We start from the raw sequence: 9,269 nt of genomic DNA, 5'->3' as shown, positions 1-9,269 counted from the left end.
AAGTGGAAAATTTTAATAATCAAGCAGCTAAAATAGAAATTGAAATGTCTTTTTTAGGTATCAGTCGGCTTTTTCCCCAGTAACTTCTGTCGTTTCCCAATGGAATCATGAGCAAAGTGTCCTTGTTGGCAGGGATGGGGGTAATCCATGGGTTAAGTAACTTCTACTTACTGAGACTGACCTGGCTACAACCATAACTGAGTACATCTGAGAACACTGAGTCCTGAGTGTGGTACTATTCCCCAGGATCAGCTAGCTATCTATGGCAGGTTAATTACATTGGATGGCTTCCACCATGTAAGGGATAATGCTTTCTTACTACAGAAATAGACAAGTACTCTGGATATGGTCATTTCCACATTTTGGCTATTATGATTCATGCTATAATAAACAGAGTGTGCATGTATATCCAGTCAAATTAGTATTTTTGTATTCTTTGGGTAAATACCCAGCAGTGGAATTACTATATCATATGATTTCCTCCTATTTTTAATTTTTTTAGGAACCTCCATACTGTTTTCCACAGTGGCTGCATCCATTTGCATTCACAAAAACAATACATGAGGATTCCTTTTTTTTCCACATCTCATCAATACTTGTTGTTTCTTGTGTTTTTTATTTCAGCCATTCTGGCAGGTATGAGGTGATATCTCATTGTGGGTTGGGTTTGTTTCCATAATGATGAGTGGTATGAAGAATTCTTTCATGTGTCTGTCAGCCATCTGTATGTCTTCGTTGGAGAAACGTCTGTTCATGTCTTCTGCCCATTTTTTAATTGGGTTATTTGTTTTTTGGCTGTTGAGTTATATAAGCTCTTTATATATTTCTGATACTAACCCCTTAGCAGATTGTATCATTTGCAAATATCTTCTCCCATTTAGTAGGTTGTGTTTTTGTTTTGTTGATACTTTCTTTTGTGGTGCAGAAGCTTTTATTTTTATATAGTCCCAATTGTTTATTTTGGCTTTTATTTCTCTTGCCTCAGGAGATATATCTAGAAATATTTTGCTATGGCCAATGTCAGACAAATTACTGCCTGTGCTCTCTTCTACAATTTTGATGGTTTTAGGTCTCCCAGTTAGGTCTTTGATCCATTTTGAATTTATTTTTGTGTATGGTGTAAGAAGGTGGTCCAGTTTAAATTTTTTTCATGTAGCTGTCCAATTTTCCCAGCACCATTTTTTAAAGAGACTTTTTCCCACTGCATATTCTTGCCTCTTCTGTCATGAAGTAATTGACCATATAATCATGGGTTTATTTCTGGACTCTTTACTGTGTTCTGTTGACTTATGTGTCTTTTTTTATGCCAGTATCATGTTGTTTAATTACTACAGCTTTGAAGTATATCTTGAAATCTGGGACTGTGATGTCTTTAGTTTTGTTGTTGGTTTTTTTTTTTTTTAAGATTGTTTGCTGAATTTTATTTTGTCTAAATTTTACCTCAATGCAGTTATATTAGAAAAAATTTTCTAAGACAGCAAATTCCCCAAACAATGTTGAAAACCAAACAGCAGACAGGGAGAACATATTTGCAATACATGTACTCAAATATTTGTATTTCAACTGCAAAAGAAAGTAATTCTTATAAACACATTTATTTATTCATTCTTCTATTCAAGAAATAGTTTTTGAGCATATGACATTCATCATGCAGTTTCAAAGGTAAAGAATCAGTCTCACTGGAAAAAACACAGGTAGAAAAACAAAACAAAAACAAGAACAAAAAACTGTTCTTATGGAGCTTAAAATCTAGTTAAGGGAGACAGAATATTAAATAAGTAATTGAAATATAAAAGATATGATCTTGATTGTGATTAGGCTCAGAGCTATGTTTCCTTTGTCCACAGTAACTATATAGGTTTTTATGAAATACATTTTTATATTAGCCATATTTGTACTTCACGTTTTCTACTTGTACTGTTTTCCCTCCTTTCTAATCATTTTTAACTCATATGAAATTTGTTTCTAAGCTGAAAGGTAGAGAGTACATATATCAGTATATTTTTAAAAAATTTTTAATGTTTATTTATTTTTGAGAGAGAGAGAGACTGAACACAAGTGGGGGAGGGGCAGAGAGAGGGAGAGACACAGAATCCAAAGCAGGCTCAAGGCTCTGAGCTGTCAGCACACATCCCAACAGGGGGCACAAACCCATGAGCTGTAAGATCATGACCTGAGCTGGAGTCATATGCTTAACCAGTGAGCCATCCAGGTGATCCTAAATCAATACATTTAAAAAATATAACACAATGTTATAATATATAGCAAGTACTTGCAGGTTTCCAAGTGAGAGAGTACAGCATTAGACAATAAAATGCCAAAGAGGTTTCACAAAAACTAATTGTGTGTTCATCTGCATAACACTTATCTTAAAAGTATAAAATTGTTGAAGTCAGATAAATGGTCTGAGGATCATTTAAAAACCTGCTCAATACAGGAAGGCTTCTGAACAGAGGCCAGGCTACCTCAGCAGAAAGAAACCAAAGGAGGAAATTATTTTGAGAAACGATTTGCAGGGCTTAAGCATTTTCTCACCTTGATCAACGGGAGGGAAGTCTTTGCTCATACCTCATGCCAAGTAAAAGGGGTTTTAGGGCATCATTCTGACAGCTTGATATGTGTCCCATGGAGCTTGATGGGGCAAAGGGACTGGTTTTCTACTCAGTGTTGGAGAAAAGTGAAAGGCTTTGACTGGATTTCCTGCCTGGCAGTTGACTTCACAGAGGTTATCATTGTCAGATCAAGCCACTCCCCCGCTGTGGGCTCCCCAGAGGTGTGTTTCCTAATGTTCCAGTGGGCCCCGAGTCAGGGAACCAGCATAGGAGCCACTAACAAAAGCCCTACAAAATGCTGGTGGCAGATAACAACACTGACCAGCTGGAAGAGACAGAAGGTATAGAGAGGGTTTTACTTGCTAGTACAGTCATATTCTGGTGTTAGTATTCTCTGGCAGATATTCAAAAGCTGACTGTTTTTATCATGTTGTGCTTTCATAGGTATCTCAAAGATTCTCCTGCTGAGAACAACTAACTGCAGCTACCAAAATGAGGGCAAAGCCATTCCACCAGCCAGCTACTTGTCTGCATCCCTCACCTCCTACATTCTGCAGTACCCTGCAGAGCCCTTTCCAGTCAGAGCGCAAAGCAGCTGCATGAGACGCACTGAGATAGGATCTATTTTAAAATGACATCAGAACCACCCCTTCAAAGTCAACTCTTTTATATGATAAAACTAGTTTTCGGGCCATCCCCACTGAAAATTTTACATAATTGTCTTTGTAACTCACTTAAAAATATGAGAGAAGAAAAAAAAAGGAATATGAGAAAAGATACCACCTATTGGTTTGTTTTTAGCCTTTGGACCTCAGCTGAAGCTGAGGCAGAAAGAATTCCATTTTTAAATTGTGTTAATAAACAAGCAAATCAGGATATTTTAAGTGTCAGTGCTGAAGCAAGTTAACACCATGGAGACACATGAAAGAAAAAAATCAACAAAGTTTGGAAATGGAGAAAAAGAAGAAACAGGAGTTAAGCATGACTTTAAGGATTAAATTTCATGTATTAAAGGAAGTGATGGGGAGATTGCTGCATAACTAGAATAAATCGACCAAAGCCTTTTGTTCACTTTTCTAGTCTTTTATTTCCCTCCAAATGTGTGTTACAGTTCAACAAAGAATTAAAAAGCTAACAACCTATAGACAAGAGGAGAATGGGACAGAGGAGAATAGTAAAGTTATGGTCATTCTGCCAAAGCAAGAAGAACCCCTCTCAAGGTTTGGATTGGGTGTTGAAACTGATGACCCTACACACACACCAAGAGGGTACAAAAAGCTTTATTACTTACGTAACTGTTGTCTCCAGGGAGAGCCGGGCAGGCATTACAAACTGCTCTGAAATAGCTTGAGAGAGCAAAGAAAGGAAACTAGCTTGGGTTTTTGTTGCAATTAAGATGTGGAAATAGACGGAGAAGTCTCATAAGCAGGTAGGGGTTTCATATGGTTTGAATCCTCTACTGGTTCCAAAGGAGGGAGCACTCAGGTTTCCTTATCAGCTTGCCCAGGGATACCAGGGATACTATGAGGTTGGAATGAGGCTCATACTTTTCAGGAGTTACTTATGGGAGCCAAGGACCAAATGATTTCAGAATACAGAAGGAAAATGATTTCTCATTCATGAATCATGTGAGTGGGAAAAAAAGGTCATTTTCAGGCACTCAAGGTAAAACAATTTATTTTCCATGATGACTCTCCTTAGGAAATGATAGGAAAATGTATGTACTATGGTTGAAACAAACAAAAAAACGAAGAGAGGTCAAGGGCAAAATTTGTCTTCTGGCCAAGAAGAGCAACAAATCATGATTGAAGATGAACAAGTCCTCCTAGAAACAAAAAGAGGAGGACGTAGAAGAAGGACGAGGGAGAGGAAGAAGGAAGAGATAATATGGAGGGAAGGAAGGAAGAAAAGAAGGAAGGAAAGAGGTAGTGAGGGACAAAAAAGGTTGGCATGATTGTGTATTTTCCAGTCATTTAGCATGTACATGGGAACATATGGAGGAAAACGGTGATATACATAAACAAGAAAGAAAAAAAATTTTAAGAAATTATTATCAATATGAAAAGGAAGAGTTCCATCAGACACTAACTACAATTACAGTACACTACAGTATTTTATTTAATGGTGAATGGTGTTTACCGTCTCATAGAAATATAAACATTGACTGTTGATTAACCAAAAATTGTAATTATGAGAGAAAGACAAAAGGAGCAGAGGTAGGAGTATGGTCTGAGAATGGCATATCCTTAGTTATCATATTAGAATGCCAGTAGATTTAAAAATGCATCACTGAATTTGCCAAATAGAAATATGAATATAAATGATGACATATAAAAATATTAAAAAGTGGATCTTTGAGAGCAGAAAACAAATTAAAAATATTTCTTCAGTATTCTTTGACATTTTGATTGCAAGCATATATTACTTTGAAAAAAATAAAATGATTTTAATAATTAGAAAATAAAGTTGGGTGGACCTGAGAAGAAAAGGCAGGTTTAGGTTTAAATGTGTGGAGTTTGAAAAAAAATTAATGTTTATTTATTTTTGGGAGTGAGGGGGAGGGGCAGAGAGAGAGAGAGACACAGAATCTGAAGCAGGCTCCAGGCTCTGAGCTGTCAGCACAGAGCCCAATATGGGGCTCAAACTCACAAACCACAAGATAATGACGTGAACTGAAGTCAGATGCTTAACCAACTGAGCCATCCAGGTGCCCTTTAAGGAGCGGAGTTTGAGATCATGCATGATACAGCCCTCAAATCATTACCTGCTGATTTGATATTAGGACTGAACTGAATAAAAGTAGAGAAACAAATACTAGACACTTATAATAGAGAAAATATCTCACTCAGAGAAGTAAATTGTTCAAGGAACATATGTATAAGAAACCAACACTGCAGAATGGAAAAAAAAAACCTAGAATATGCCATCAAATTCTTCTCCAAGTATATATTTCTATATTCATTTTTCTCACCATGCTTCATTATTTTTCTAGAATTTCAGTAATTCCCTTCTTCCTTTCACTATAAAAATTATATTCATGAACAAATACACAAAAAACTCCCATCTCAAAAAGAAATTTTTAGCAGGAATAATTTAAACTAGTGTAAGTAAATGAACAGGAACATATAGATACTAGCCTGTCAAACTGTAATGTGAGTGGCATAGATATTGTTTTCTACAAAGTAGCCATTATTAATACTGTTTAAGTAGTGAAAATTCTACTATTTAATGATATGCATTTTTTCATTGGCTAAGACATGGTACAAAATAAATTTTCCTTATTGAAACAGAAATGCTCTTTTCCATGTGAATTTAACCTTGACTTAAATCTTAATAAAAAATAAACACATTTTAATGGTTTTATGGTTTCTAGTTGCTTTCAATTAGCTTATAAAATATTAATTAAAAAATTCAACAGCACTGAACTCAAAGCAGACCCCCACTGAAGTCTTTGTGAGGATTTTAGAAAGAGGAGAAATTCATATTCCTTCCATTATGTCACTATGCAGGAAAACTGTTTCAAAGTAAATGATGTCACAAGAATTTCCTAATGATGAACATATGTTCAGCTTTTTAAAATCCTATAGTTTCAATGTTTAAAATTAAAAAGTGACAAAAATGTAAATAGTACCCATCTTCTAATCACAGAAATAATAAAAAAATGTAAAGAACAATCTACTCTTTGTAAACACATATTTAAAAACCTTTTTTTGGCATATTCCTAATTACTCTCTTTGAGGAAATACAACAAATTAAAATAAGATTTTAGATAGATACCCTTATGACTTAAAATCTTTAAAAATGGTTTCCTGAATTATACTCCACCAGCAATTTCTATCCCATACTTGCAAAAAATCCTGCATTGTCATGTTTAATATTTATAAATTTATTAGGAAAAATGATGTTGCACATTTATTTAATCTTTTTATTGTAACATTTATTTATCTATTTCTTCATATTTAATGCATATTTCACTTATTAGTAATAGCTTTTTAATATTGATAATTATACTTTGTAACACTTTACAAATATTTTTGCATTTTTCAGTTTATTTTTAATAGATCAAATTACAGTGGTGATAATTCTATCACCTGCATATATCTATTAGAAGATGAAAATAAAATTCAAATCAATGTTCAGATGAAAGGTCACATAATATTTTCTAGTTTTCTTTTTGAACTGAGTGTTCTTTGTCACAAATATATCAAAGAAGCAGCTCAAAGCTAAAGCTTCTATTCAAAAACAGGGAGCTGGATATGACATCATTCTTTTCATTCAATTAGCTAGTTTTGTCTTTTAATTTTTCTAGAACTCCTGATTAAATTGGTTAAATGAGTTGAGTCCAATTCATCTGCTTAGGGATATGATAATTTTTCTCAGAATACTATAAACATGACAAAAATAATTTTCATTTTTTAAAAATTATCATAAATATGATATTTAATAATTCACAAGTTAACAGTGCCACCATACATGAATTATGTTGCTTAGTTAATTGAAAATCTTTTGAGGAATATTAATCTTTTTCATGCTTGTTGTCTCAGATTAGAAAATTTATATATCTACGTGTCACAAAGAAATGTGTTAGATTTCGGGCAACTAGAATTCTGGGAGTAGATAAATTAACTCCACAAAAACAGAACCTTGAAAAACAAAAGTTTCAGACATTAAAACAAATATAATTTTGCTGGCTAAATATTCATATAGGCTTACTTATTTCTTTAATTCACATAAGGTTCTTTTGGCCAGTGCTACAATTATATAAGCAAACATTTTTACATCTAGGAAGGGGATGCTAGTAGTAGATGGGTAACTATATAAACACCATATATAGCCATATATAAGTCAGATTAAACATCTGGCCCAATGTCATACACAACTGTGTCTTCAAGAGTTGAACCCAAGTGTATTAACTCTATTCTCACTTTTAGGTACTTTATGCTGATCCTCCATGTTCCCATTCAAAGTATTGTTTTAAAAATGCATTATTCACAATACTTCTTCTATCTGTCATTTTACAGAGACATTAAATTGGAAAAAATCTTTTTGAAAACGTGAGTCAATAGTCATTCATACTACTATAAGACTTATTGCATAAAATTCTGATGTATTTCTTATTCATCAATATAGCTAAATTGATTATAGTCTTCATTCTGTGTTATCAGGGGAAAAAAAAGGGATTAAAAACACTGCCAAAATTGTTTCCCAATAACATGGGGCATTTGTAGAAGCTGGTTTAAGAACTAGATGATTAAAATCTGATATTATTTTCTCCTATTGCAAAGACAAAGAAAAATTATATGGTGCTACATTCCTATTGTAGGAGAAAAGCAAAATAAAGGTAAGCAACTGGAACAGATGCTTTCAGGAAAACAGAAACAATAAGTGCTCAGACCGTAGGCAACTCCAGCAGCCACCTAATGGCACTCTATGAATTGCTGTAAACACTAATGCTAAAAACAGGATGTTATCAGGATTACAACCTAAATGCAGTTAGGAAGTCAAATGAAAAACCATGGCTCTACCTCAGAAATTGTCTCCAGACTGATTTAAAAGTAAGAAAAAGAGTTTTCTTTCTTTCTCCGTTTAACTCCATCCTTTCTTACTTGCAGTAGCAGATCATCATCTTTATATTCAATGGCTATAGAGTTTGAAGGACTTTCAAAGATGAGGAAAATAGATTCAAAACATAGAAGCGGGGAGAAGAGCCCATCACCAAAATACAGTAGGCCCTGAAGGCTCAAGAAGAAAATTTTGTATTTCTATGTTCCCAGTAAAGAAAAAGCATAGATCAAACTACCTGATGTGCAAGTTTTGTCACATACCTTTTTCCTTTAGAAAGGTAATGTAAACATATTTCAAAGTGATTAGAAATTGAGGAAAAACAAGAAAAAAATCATAATGTTCGGACCTGAAATAACTACTTTTTCTTTCCCTTACATTATCCTTTATGCCTTTGCTATGTTATAATTGCTGTAATCAAAGAATATGTCCAATTTGTTAGTCAAACTAGGTACTTTCTAGGAAATAATAAGCTATTAGACTAATTGCAAAATATTGTTTAGCTTTTGCATTTTTATTTTTGCTTTTTTATATAAATATCAAGTAATCATATTTCACATGAAATCCAGGTATTTTTATTGAATAATTTACTTTTCTTGACTCATTTCACATGCCGTATGAATTATATGCGATTTTCATTATACATGGATTTGTTTTGAACTCTATTCTTCTTTTCTTATCTACTCTCTAATAAAGTTCGGAGGATGTATTGATGTCCTAGAGCAGGACATTCTTCATTGTTCTTCTTATTTACAAAATGTCATTTATTTTTTTGCATTTTCTCCTTCCATTTGAACTGTGAAATTAAACTATCAATTTAGAAATCTTAGTTTGACTTAAACTGATTTGAATTGAATTTACAATTTGAAGAGAATTTGTATCTTTATAGTATTGACTGTTCACTTTTGAGAATGGGGCCAGTATATAGTTATTCAGATCTTTTAGGACATATTCAGTTATGGGAAAATATTGAATATTGTCTGAAGAGTTTATAACAAATTTCATTGTCTTATTGAGTATTTTGAAGGAAATCTTTTTAAATTAAATTTTCTAATTGGTTGTGACTGAAGTCAAGTGATCTATATTTTCAATAATTTTAAATTCATATCCATTCATTTAAAAAACTCTCTGAAGAGTACGCATAACTTTTAAATA

Source organism: Suricata suricatta, chromosome 2 (genome assembly GCF_006229205.1).
Source record: "Suricata suricatta isolate VVHF042 chromosome 2, meerkat_22Aug2017_6uvM2_HiC, whole genome shotgun sequence".
NCBI classification, from domain to species: Eukaryota; Metazoa; Chordata; class Mammalia; order Carnivora; family Herpestidae; genus Suricata; species Suricata suricatta.
This window is presented reverse-complemented; position numbering follows the sequence as displayed.